The sequence below is a fragment of the Peromyscus maniculatus genome, chromosome 7, assembly GCF_049852395.1.
Source record: "Peromyscus maniculatus bairdii isolate BWxNUB_F1_BW_parent chromosome 7, HU_Pman_BW_mat_3.1, whole genome shotgun sequence".
Taxonomy (NCBI): Eukaryota; Metazoa; Chordata; class Mammalia; order Rodentia; family Cricetidae; genus Peromyscus; species Peromyscus maniculatus.
In genome coordinates, this window is record NC_134858.1 from 108,835,460 (window position 1) to 108,848,948 (window position 13,489).

Genomic DNA, 13,489 nt, shown 5'->3' on the forward strand with positions numbered 1-13,489 from the left:
GGGGGAAAAAAAAAAAAAAAGACAATGTTTTGGGAGGGCTAAGATTTTTTTTTTTATAGATGTCATCTTCATATAAATCCAAGAAGTGGAGACATTTAGATTAAGCAACTGCCATGTACAAGGTCCTGGTGTGTGTGTGTGTGTGTGTGTGTGTGTGTGTGTGTGTGTGCGTGTATGTGTTGTGTTCTTGAGTGAGGCTTCCCAGACATGGTGGTTTATAAAGTAGTAAGTGTGATGGCTAGTTTTATATCAAGCCTGTGTTATCTGAAAGGAGAGAACCTCAACTGAGAAAAAGGCCTCTGCTGTAGGGCATTTTCTTAAGTAGTGATCGATAGGGGAGGGCCCAGACCACTGTGGGTGGTGCCATCCCTGGGCAGGTGGTCCTGGGTTCTATAAGAAAGCAGGCTGGCCGGGTGGTGGTGGCGAACGCCTTTAATCCCAGCACTAGGGAGGCAGAGCTAGGAAGATCTCTGTGAGTTCGAGGCCAGCCTGGGCTACCAAGTGAGTTCCAGGAAATGCGCAAAGCTACACAGAGAAACCCTGTCTCGAAAAAACAAAAAACAAACAAACAAACAAACAAGAAAGCAGGCTGAACACAGGTTCCTGCCCTGCATAAGTTCCTGTCCTGACTTCTTTGGTGATGTGGAAGCTGAAATAAACCCTTTCCTCCCCAGGCTGCTTTGGTCATGGTGTTTCATCGCAGCAATAGTAACCCTAACTTGGGCAGTAAGGAAGGAACAGACAACGAATAAGCAAAGGGAGGGATCCTGGTTGGCTGAAATGAGTGCTAGAGGTCTTTTGCTTGATCTCGGCTCATGTAAAAAGAACTCTGGCTAATACTTAAATGACATCACAGGTCTACGCCTGTTGGGAGTTTAAGCCTTTTGCGCCCTCTGGTGGTAAAGCTGTCCACCGGTTCCATGCAGTACACGTTCCCGCCGCACAGGGGCGGCAGACTACACACCGGGCCCTCTGGGCCTCAGGAGCTCCTGAAACATCTGGTGAACACAAAACTTTCTCAGGTGAGGCAGCCCGGGGTAACATATTGCAAAGCACCAGCAGCACGTTCTTCTTCTCATCTCCCCACGCTCCAGTCACCCCTACAGCAGGGCACGCGTGCATACACACCCCCCTTCCCCACTGCTCTTCGCACCACTGCCTTCCCCTTGCAAGCCTACCTTCAGCCCACCCACCCTCCCAGAGCTACCGCAGGCTTTCTGTCCGTGGACACTTGACACCATTAGTCCTCTCTCCCCCCAGGAGAATCAGTTTCTCAGTTTAATGTAAGTTCCTTTCATGTAATATTCCCGCTGAATATTATTTTGCCCCACTCTTGATTCCCAGGGTGATGATGCTTGTTGTCATGCATACTAACTTAAAATCACAGCTAGCAGTTTTGTGATATCCATCTCATTACTAATGCACACTAATTTTTATTCTCCCTGCAAGCATTGTGCCAGCTAAGTGCCAGGGAGCTGGGAACACAAATAACCTGAGGGTTTGGGGAGCTACCTTGCACATCACCGCCTTAAAGCAACCTGCCAAAGGTTGCCAGTACAACAGTGTGAACAAGAAATAGCAGAAATGGAGAGGCTGTCCAGGACATTGAGATTTACTGTGGAGGCAGGGACACTGGGAATCCGCGAGGCTGAAGAGGACAGGAAGGCCTTACAAGATTGCAGACGCATCAGCACAGGGGCTGAAGAGATGACTCAGCGGTGCAGAGCCCTGGCTGCTTTTGCAGAGGACCTGGGTTCAATTCCCATCACCTACATGGCAGCTCAGCATCTGTATCTCCAGTAGTAGGGGATCTAAGGCGCTCTTCTGACCCCATGAACATCGGGCATGCATGTGGTACATATACATTCATGTAGGCAAAGCATTCAATGCCACATAAAAATACATACATCTGAAAGAAAAATAACAATACACACCCTCCCTCCCTGTTCATTCCTCTAGCTGCAGAGGGGAATCAGTGAGATCAGGACAGGCCAAATGGAGGGAATGTCCAACGTGGTCTCAGCTTACCCAGTAGGTCTGGTGTAGGTATTTAGTGTTATTAATGGTAATCAACTTGTTGGCCTACCTGACTGGTCTGTGGGTAGCTCTCACTTGGTGGACACTGCATCAACGTTTTGAATTAGTTTAATGGGAATTTCTGGGCAATACAGTAAGTTTTCTAGAACTCTACCAAAAAAACATCAAAAGCTTTGTTTGTTCGTTTCCATCAAGCCTACAATTGCTCCATATTTTTTTTTTTTTTTAGACTTCACCCCTCTGTGGGATGTTCTGCTCACTTAGGAAACTTGCCTGACTGCTGTGGGCAGCTGAATTTCTGACTTATGTGTTGACACAGTTGAGGGCTCCAGTTACAGGAATTGGCTGATCTGTAAGAAACCAGAGGCTGAGGGATGGCTCGGTTGGTAAAGTGCCTACTGCAGGAGGATGAGGGCCTGTTAGGGTCACCACTGCTGTGATAAAACACTGTGACCGAAGCAGCTAAGGGAAGAAAGGCTCTATCTGGCTTAATCGCTAAGTAAGAAGATGCTCTACAGGCTCACCCACAGCCCAGTCTTATGGAGGCATTTTCTTATCTGAGGGTCCCTCCTCTCAGATGACTTTGGCTTGTGTCACGTTAACAGAAAGCTATTTAGCACAGGACCTAGTTCCAGATGCCCAGCACCCACATTAAAGCTGGGCGAGTGGTCCACGTCTATAACCCAGTGCAGAGGATGGGGGTAGGATGCAGTGATTCCAGATTCCAGAAACTCAAGGGACAGCTAGCCTACCAAATTGGTGATCTCAAGGTTTGGTGAGAGACTCTGTCTCAACAAATAAGGTGGAAAAGCGATTAAAGAAGACACCTGATATAGAACAGCTGGCTTCTATATGCGCATGTGCAACACACACACACACACACACACACACACACACACACACGTCTTCCTGGTGGTGTGGAGGGGAAAGGAAGGCCAGGCATCTGGAGCTGATGCAGCTGCTGAGGGCCAGTGAGATAGAACACACCTGGAAGACACACTAGAGAAAAAAGGCTGCTGAGTGATCCACAACTGTGTCCAGGGCATCCTCCTTGGGCATTAATCCTGGCCTGTGAGAGTGGACATAGGGCCCTCTGTAAGGCAAGCATGCAGTGGTGATCCAGACTCAGAAACCATAGCTGTTCCCTGTGTCATCCTGTCCCCCCTCCTGCCTCATAGACTGAAAAATGAGGGTGTAAGGACACTCCAGCTCCAGTTCACGTTCTATCCACAGTTCCCAAGGCCCTTAGAGTATCATACTGATGCCTTGTTTGTTTTCAGGACAGACTTGAGATCCCATGTGGCCAAACTCTTACAGAAATCTTAGAGTCATAAAAAAACAAAAACAAACAAACAAAAAACTATGGGGTTCTTAGTACACAGATAATGGTCTAGAGTGGTTCTCAACCTTCCTAATACTGGAACCCTTTAATATAATTTTCTCATGCTGTGGTGACCCCCAACCATAAAATTATTTTGCCGCTACTTCATAACTGTAATCTTGCTACTGTTATGAATCCTAATGTAAATATCTGATCTGCAGGTTAAGAGCCGCTGGTCTAGAAGGAGAGTGGAGACTTTGAATCTGGGTGCCATAGCCCCATGGGCCAGTAGATGCCTCACCTTCCAGGAAGAGGCATAGTCAGAAGAGTCAGAGTCCTGGAATCGCACACGTCCAGGGCCAGGGCGGAGGAGTTGGCAGATGCAGGGACACGAGGGAGTTCCTGCAATCCGGGGTGTCTGACTTCATTTGCTAGGTCTGCTGCACTGAAAGAATAAAACCCCATGGCTTAACGGAGTAGAAGCTTATTCCCTCACAGCTCTAGAGGCTAGGAAGTCAAAACCAAGATGCGGGTCAGTTTGGTGCCTCACAGGGATCTGTCCCGAGCCTTGGTGCTAGCTCCTGCTAAGGCTCTCAGTCTGATGCTTCTGTCTTCACGTAGCATTCTCCTCACACGTCTGTCTTCACATGACCATCTTTTTGTAAGGACACAGGCCATATTGAATTAGGACCCTATACTCCTATGGCAGAGATTCATTCCATTTTTTTTCTGTAGTAACAACACAATTGTAGATGCATAACAATATACTTGATAATGGACCATACTAACGCAAACAATATTAGGTCCAGCCTATATTGCTTGTTCCCAGGGTCCGCGGAAGAGTCTACCAACCAGCTGAGGATTCTAATCTGAGGGATATTCAACGAATCTAAGCACACTGAGTTCTTTAGTCCATTCGCTTTATTCTTCTATGGCGATTCCATCTACACAGCTTCTTCTCTGCTCTCTTACTTAGCTCCTCTCGGTCCCTTCTGCTCTCAGTTCCTTTTGCTGTTCTCTCATCATTCTACCTAGTTCTTTCCATCTCCATCCTCATCTCTGTTCTTTTCCATCAATCCTATTCTCCCAGTACTCTCCAGAAGCAGCATATATACCCACACAGTAATTCTTTGGTAAAGCAATGTGATGCTTGAAGTTTCACAGAGAAAGGTGATAAGGATCCACACATAAAGCAATTAATTGTCAGCTTCCAATTACAACCCAAAAGGGGAGTGACTAAAGGGGAGTTCTCTGGTAGGGTCAACTAAAGGCTAAGACCAATTAGGGAATTTATGTGCTCAAACAATAATCTAGAAATGGCTAGATAAAATGTTAGGGGTCAGTAAGTCACAAGAAAGTAAACTGTCTTTGGTGCCACGTTTCCCGCTCATCCCAGCTGCAGCTGCTTTCTGATAGGGAGGGGGACATATGCTAGGTGGCTAAGCAACCTCTGTAAGAACATGTAGTATTTGGTTAGTAAAAGCACTTTCACTCAGAGTAATTGCTGAGGAGAAAATCTAGGAATAGCACCTGGCTGAGGAGGAATAAAAACTTAATTTGCACAAGAAAGAAGCTTGGCACCTATCACCTGTCTGGCCTTGTAGGCAGTCTCCTAGGGTCAGTGGGAAGTAACTGCCTTAACTCAGTATCTAGCAAATGGCTAAAACTTCAACCCAGGAATGGGAGCAGTAAATCTCTTAAATTAGGGTCTTGTGTAAATAACCCGGGGTGAAGGTAAGGAGTTGAGGATTTAATTGTTAGTGGTTCTTTTCTCTATCTGTGAGTGAGATGAGCTAATGTTTATCTATGTGCAGTTTTGCCCTTGGAAAAAGATATCTTTGCTGAAATACTTTTGTCCGGAGAATGGCCCTGGCCAGATTTATGTTAATGAAAGGTAAACACAGCTGGGGCAGTTGTCCAATTACCCCAAATGTATAGGAAAAGCTGTGCCCAAGATTGAGATGCAATCGTGAGAGTACATGTACACATAACATGGAGATGCATGGTAAGTGGGGAGACTCATAGCTGTTATTGCACAAGAAGTTTACAACAAGAGACAGCCATTCATTCAAAAGGCAGTAATCCCATAACACCTTGTGTGATGGTTTCCTCTAACAGAACCCTTAGTTCTGATAGGTTGACCTTCTGAACTCTTAATTGTCACTGCTGTATACTCCATGGACTTTCACTACCAGCGGCTCTCAAAACCATATATATACGATGTTGGTCCCTGAAGATTGTGGGGGGGCTGGCGAGACGGCTCAGCAGATGGAGGGGTTTGCTGCCAAGGTTGACCACCTGGATTCCCTTCCTGGAACCCACATGGTGAAAGGAGAACACTGCCTCCCACAGGCTGTCCTCTGACCTCCACACAGGAACCGTGGTGTGTGCGCACCCACGCGCCTCCACAAGCACAACATAAATACATGTAAAATTACACAGGGTTGCTAAGAAACCCCAAACCAAAAAAATTATAATGGAGCTGAAAATTCTAATCCGTGACGTTACCTATAATGTAATGGTGTGGCTCAGTAGGTTAAAGGGCCGGCCACCGAGCCTGATGGCCGAGTTCAGTCTCTGGAACCCACGCGGTGGAGCTCCCCTGCTCTCCAAGGTGTGACCCAGCACACATGCACACTGAAGAAATCAATAAATAGACGGCTGGGTGTGGTGGTGTGTATCTTTAATCCCGGAACTGGGGAGGCAGAAGGCAGAGGCAGGCAGATTTCTAGGAGCTCTAAGGCCAGCCTGGTCTACATAGCATGTTTCAGGCCAACCAGGGCTACATAGTGAGACCTTGTCTAAAAAACCCCAAAACCAATCAAACCAACCAAACAACCAAACAACCAACCAACCAAACAAACAACCAAACAACCAACCAAACATAACACAGCTGTAAAAGCATATGATGTCATACGTTTACTCAATGCTGGTGTAAACCGTTCTGCTCTGTCTGTAGTGTGAAAGTATAGTGCTCACAATTTTCTACAGTACACGATGCTTGATAATGATAAGTGAATCTGTGGCAACTCATCTACACTTTTCAACATTAATTTAGAATATAATTCTACTTTTTAAAACAGGTTGTAGCTGAGTGTGGATGGTACACACCTTCAATCCCAGCACTCAGGAGGCGGAGGCAGGAGGGTCTCTGTGAGTTCAAGGCCAGCCTGATCTAAAAAGTGAGTTCCAGGACAGTCAGGGTTACATAGTAAGACCCTGTGTCAAAACAAACAAACAAACAAACAAAGACAAAAAACAAACAAAAAAAGAAGTCATTACTGTGAAACAGTATGCCATATTATACTGGCAGTGGCCTCATACATCTTGTGTTTTTGGCATCTCTTGCTTATATTATCATATAGACATACCATATGTGTACATATACACATTATAATCATATATGCCATATATATACACACATGTGTCGTATTTTAGGTATGTAGTAGGCTCTACCATCTAGGCCTTTGTGAGTATTCACTATGATGTTTAAACACAATGGGAATTGCCAAAGAGCACATTTTTCATAATCTGTCCCCAACATTGGGTAACTCATTGCTATGTTTCCAAACAAGGTCATATTCTGAGGTGCTGGGATAAGGACTTAACAATTCTTCACTGAAGGACATACTTGAACCTGATAGGGGACAGAAAGGACAGATAGGGACACTATCATGTTCTTATTACAAGGATACATTTGTAGTCTGTATAGTAGAGGGAATCATCAGGAACACAGTTAATCGTTTGTTTGTTCTGAGTTAACACTCCCAACCTCTCAGTCCAGATGTCCCTGGAGGAGGACAAGGTTGATACCAGCAGAAATGAACTTGATTCAGAGTTTCTGGGTGTGCCCGAACCCCAAACATCCACAGAACAAGGAGTGATTATAAAAGAGCTACAGACATCACAAGTCCCAAAAGGCGACGGAACACCTAACAGAGGCTGACTGCCTTTGTGTGCCCCGACCCGTAGAATCTGCTCATTGGGCATAAGACAGATCTCTAGGACATCATCTGCTGTCTTTTCTGATTGCTGTTGTCTGAGTAAAGCACAGGTTCAAGACTCAGTTCCTAGGCTGGAGAAATGGGCTCAGTGGTTAAGGGTGTATATTCTTGTCAGAGGGGTCCACTTCAATTCCTAGCATAAATGCTGGATGTGGCTCACAACTGTGTGGAACTCCAGATTCAGGGATCCAACATCTCTGGCCTCCAGAACACTCTCATGCACACACACACACACACACACACACACACACACACACACACAGAGAGAGAGAGAGAGAGAGAGAGAGAGAGAGAGAGAGAGAGAGAGAGAGAGAGAAAATCTTTAAATTATTTTTTATTTCTTGTTTTTGTTTTCCAAGACAGGATTTCTCCTGTAGCCCTGGCTGTTCTGGGAACTCACTCTATAGACCAGGCTGGTCTTGAACTCAGAGAGATCCATCTATCTCTGCCTCCTGAGTGCTGGGATTAAAGGTCTGTATCACCCACTGCCCAGCTATAAGTCTTTAAATTAAAAAATGAGAAAAGGCTGAAGAGAGGGCTCCACTGTCAAGATCACTTACTGTTCTTGTAGAGGATCCGGGTCTGGTTCCCAGCATTCACAGGATAATTTACAGCCATCTGTAAATCCAGTTCCAGGGGATCCAACACCCTTTTCTGGCCTACACAGCCAGCAGGCATGCATGTGGTGCACTTACATACATATAGGCAAAAATTCATACACATAAAAGTAAATAAATCTTTAAACACTATGTTAAAAAAAGAATAGTTGAGTCTTGCTTCTGTTTATTGGTTTCTGTGACAGGTAACATGAACTAAATTTCAGTTTCATAGTCTTTCTTTCTCTCTTTTCGTTCTTTCTCTTTTTTGAGACATTGTCTTGCTCTGTAGCACTGGCTAGCCTAGAACTTCATCTATAGACCAAGCTGCCCTTGAACTCATAGAGATCTACCTTCCTCTACCTCTAAAACGCTGGGATTGAAGGCGTGTGCCCCCAGCTAGTTTCATATTTTTGACAACTGCTCTGGATAGCTCCGGGTCCCTTCAGTAAGTTAACGATGTGATCAGGAGAATCCAAAGGCTGTCTAACACTCCACTGGCCTTCCATGGTGGAGAAACTCCCAAGCAGTCACCACTGGGTGATTCCCCTGGGGGGTGGGGGTGGGGATTTTTCCATCCCCCTGCTTCAGCACTTCACAATCTGTATAATCTCTGCTCTTTAAGGCTGGGTTCCTGGGTCAAGGCTTGCCTGGCCTCTGATTTAAAGGCACTTTTTACTGCTTTCTGCTTCCCATGTCATGACCTCTTTGCCCTCTGAGTTAAAGGACATGTCTGCTCTTTGCTGTCTGCTTTATTTCAGAGCTCTGTCTTCAGAATGGGTGACACAACCCTTCTTCCCAGTGACAGCCTCACGAAGCATGGTCTGTCAGAACGGCGGATTATGCTTGTGATTCCATGAAAAAGAAGCAGTTGTTGGCCTGCACTCTTTTTATGTTTCTTCCTCTGTCTGTCTGTCTGTCTGTCTGTCTGTCTACCGTCTAGTTCTCAGGGGAGCAAATGGCTTTCATGTCCCAACTGCAACTACAGAGTTAACACATAAAGATTTTTGGCTGTATATTTTCTTTCTCCTCTGCTTTCTTGTTCATACAAGCTATTTGCTGACCAAGGTCATTGAAAGCCTCATTGTCCTGGCTAGCTCTTGCTGGACCATATAATGTAATTCTCAGACTTTTGTGACACAGAGAAAAAAAAATATATGAAAAAAACTTTAAAAACCAACCCCATCCTTTAATCCCAGCACTCGGGAGGCAGAGGCAGGCAGATCTCTGTGAGTTCGAGGCTTGCCTGGGCTACAGAGCAAGATCCAGGAAAGGCACATGCTACACAGAGAAACCCTGTCTTGAAAAACCAAGCCAAACCAAACCAAACCAAAAAAAACAAAAAACAAAAAAAAAAACCACCCAAAAAACAAAACAACAAAAAACTCCAACCCCATATATATGTGTGTATATATGACTTCTGTTTAGTAATGCTAATTGTGCTGGGTCGTTCATCTGTATTCATGCTTTTAATGTTACAGAAGTTTTTAAAAATACAGTACTGAGAAAATAGTTTACCATGCCGATGCCCTCCAAACCAGAGTGGCTAGCCTTCCCCAGGTCTCTCTCTGTTAACATGCTACTAATAGTATTACAACCATTCTCTCTAAGCAAGAACAAATAGACATGTCCTGAACCTGCACTCCAAGCAATCCCTCTTAATAGACAAGAGGCACCAGAGACTCCACTTCAGGGAGACTTCCATGTCCATCTGGAGAGGACTACTTCCTTTTGACATGAATTTGTTCCTGTTAGTTATGTTCTGTGCTCTTCCTGTAGAGCCGCATGGGTGCTGTTTGCTGACATCCTGCAGAGGTACAGCTTCTGACAGAGAAACCTGTGCAATGCTATCTGTCTGTCTATCTATCTATCTATCTATCTATCTATCTATCTATCTATCTATCTATCTATCTATCTATCTACCTACCTACCTACCTATCTATCTATCTATCTATCTATCTATCTATCTATCTATCTATCTATCTATCTATCTGGAGATGTTGGAACATGACTTACAGGACACAAAAATGAAAAATAAAATAGATTCTGGTTATGTCTGACCTAAGATCCATTCCTTCTATACTGTTTAGCTGCTTAAAACTGGCCATAATTCCTTGGCATTAGTTATTCATACACCCCCACCACCACCACCACCACACACACACACACAATGTGGAATCAAATGAGACCAGCTAGGACAGATCTCATCCTGGCCCTGGCAATGAGGGATGATTAGGACAAACACCAGATGGTTAATTGGCAATATCACCAAAGAATGTTGTTTGGAGGCATATTGTCAGGCTTGGAGTAAACCCCTCTGGATATGATCAAGCCTGCCTGTAATCCCGGCATGTGGGAAGTTACAGCGAGAGGATCGTGTACTTGAGGCCAGCCTGGTCTTTGTAACAAGACTGTCTCACAGCCAGCAACAAGAATGGAGTCATTTGTGCCAGCCCTTCCAGAAGTCACTAAAGCAGAACGGTTTACCTGGCTCTTGGCTAACGTTGCTAACTTTGGTTCATACTTCCATTCTGTTTATGATGTTTTTTTCAAGCACACAACATAATTTGGGTATTTTCTGACGTGCTCTGATGTGCATATCTATGTGCAGGATGATTCCCTCAGTGGTAAAAAGTCACGATGGCAATCCACCAGGTCCCTGGTGACAGGATCTCACCCTTCACAGGACATACATCGTTTAGGAATACAGTGCAGAATGAAAGAGGTCAGGAACACACCATATTTCTGCATTATAAAGACACATTTGTACTCCACATTGTGAAACATTATCAGCAAGGACACAGTGTCATTGACTAGCTTAGCTCAGCACGTACAGGCTGTTGAGGGTTGGTTTGTTCTGAGTTAACCTCCTTCTGAGGTTAGATGTCCCTGGAAGAGTACAAGGGAGATACGGGGAACTCACTTGATTCAATGTTTCAAGACGTGCCAGGGTCCAAACATCCACAGGATAAGTGAAGAACGCAATGGATGATGAGATAAACACAGATATCCACGGCTCACACGGCTCAAAAACATGGCTGACCACTGGACCACAGGGGCAAACTGAAGTCCAGAATGATTGGCTGCCTTTGTAGCCCCCCATTCTCGCAGCATCATTTGCTGGCTGGAAAAGCAATGTAGGACAGGGTACGAAGCCACTCTCTTCTCAGATTCCCAGCTCTCTGGATAAAGTGCAGTTTTAAGATTCAATTCCTGGACTGGGGAGATGGCTCCTTCAGTAAAGTCCTTGTTGCACAAACACGAGGTGCTGAGTTCAGATCCCTCGCATCCACACACAAAAGCTGGTACGGTGGTGCGCCTGTAATCCCAGCACTGAGGAGGCAGAAGCAGGAGGATTCCCGGGGTTTTCTGCCAGTCCTTCTGAATAGGTGAATTCCAGATTTACAGAGAGACCCTGTCTCAAAAATAAGAATAAGAGAAGGTAACAATACCAAGTTCTGGTCTCCATATGTCCATATGCTTACATGAGTGGATGTGCGCGCACATGCGCGTGCACACCAGCACCTCTCTCTCTCTCTCTCTCTCTCACACACACACACACACACACACACACACACAGAGAGAGAGAGAGAGAGAGAGAAAGAGAGAGAGAGAGAGAGAGAGAGAGAGAGAGAGAGAGAGAGAGAGAGAGAGAGAGAGAAAGGCATTCAATTCTGTCTCTGCTTATTGGCTTCTGTAGGCGACTGACAGTATGAACTGAATTCTGGTTTCAAGCCTACAGCAGGGTCTGTATTAGGTCACAAGGGAGGGAGATCACACAGGAATACCCTTCCACCCAGGCCTTCTCCAGACTGGAAACAAAGGAGGTTTCCCCAGAGTAGCCTGGTCCTCACCGACTAACAGCCAAGGTTCCACTGGTCATCTCCACCACCCTGCTCCTTTTCCAGACACCAGCCTCAACTCCGTGGGCTCTTCCTCTACCTGGGGGCTTCAGCTCAGCTAACCCTGACTGCAATGGCCCCTGTAGCTGTCTTCTCTCTTTGTTTTTCTTTCTGCTTCCCTGGCTCTTTATTCTAATGCCCTGTTCAGATCCCTGAGAGGCGGTTTGGTTCAGCAACTCTCTACAGCCTCTGCTGGGACAGCTTGCAGCTTAGTGTGACTCAGGGAAGGAACTGGCTAGTCTGTATGTTGGCTGGCCTGAGGTGTCTGCCCATCCTAGCATATGCAGTTGTGTCCAGGCTTGGCTTCTCATGACACAAATCAAGTCTAGTTATCTTGGAAGACACACCTCCATGGAGTTTATTGGCAGGTAGCTAATGAAAGGATAATCTTTCCTAATCTTGGCACCACTGACATTTTTGAGCTGGGTAATTGCTGGCTGTGGGAGACTGACCTGAGTTAGGATGTTTAACAGCCACACCGTGGGCTTCTTCCAAAGCAGGTACTGGTAGCAGCCATCTACTCTCCTGCAAAACCAAGGCAATAAATGGTATCTCCAGGCTTTGCCGAATGTCCACTGTTGTAAGGACATGGGAGGCCTGGACTTTATCCCATCCTAGTGCATGTAGTAAGTAGTGGGAAAGGGAGGAAGACAGGCACTGGTCTCTGTCAGGGATGGCTCAAAGGCTTGCTATGCTTTGGACGTGAGGCGTCGAGTCTATCACCGAGAGATAATTGGATGAGAAGGCGTTGGACCTCATCAGTGAATTCATCTGTTGATGGGTGCATTATTTGGTGGTGTTACTGGGAAGTGGGCTGGTTGAATCAAGTGGACCACTGGCGCGTGCTCTGGGACGATATACCCTGTCGTCTTGGGAGCCTTCTTGGCTAACCCTCTGCTTCCTGGCTTCCATGAGGGGAACAGCTTGTTCTCCCTGCCCTTCGGTGCTGATGTTTTGCCTCACTCTTTCCTGGAAACAGAGGAGGCAGCTGAATGCAGCCGGAGACCTCTTCAACTGTGAGAGTGAGACTAAGTCTTTGTCCTGTAAGCTATTCCTCTCAGGTGGCAAAAAAGTCAGACTGAACCAGAGGGGAGGTTCTACTGTAGGCAGCAGGTTGGATAGACGTACTCGTGGGTTTGGTGCAGGTAACCGTAATTACTTAACATGGGGAACTTGGGACGGTAATATCCTCTCTGCGTGTCACGTGTGGGTGTTTCCTGCAACCATCGATTCGTTGGTTTATTCCGTGTACACATTTGAGAACGTGGAATCCTCTGTGTGGTTATAGATACATTTCTAAAAAGTCAGTCCCGAAGTGTTGAGAATCAGCTGCCAAGGGAGAAGGGTGTGGAGACTGGTGACTGAAGCCGATGGAGGCTTTAATGAGTGCAGGGCAGCAAGACAGGAAGGTTTGGGCACCCTGAAAGGGAGGAAGGGCTAGCTTAGGCAGCACGAGCCTGTGGCCAACAAGAATGTACTAACTGTTACCACAGGGCTGGAGAGATCGCTCTGTGGTTAAGAGTATTGGCAGCTCTACTAGAGGACCTGGGCTCAATTCCCAGCACCCACATTGTGGCTCACAACTACCATTAAATTCCAGTTTCACAGGATCCAGTGATCTCTTCTGGC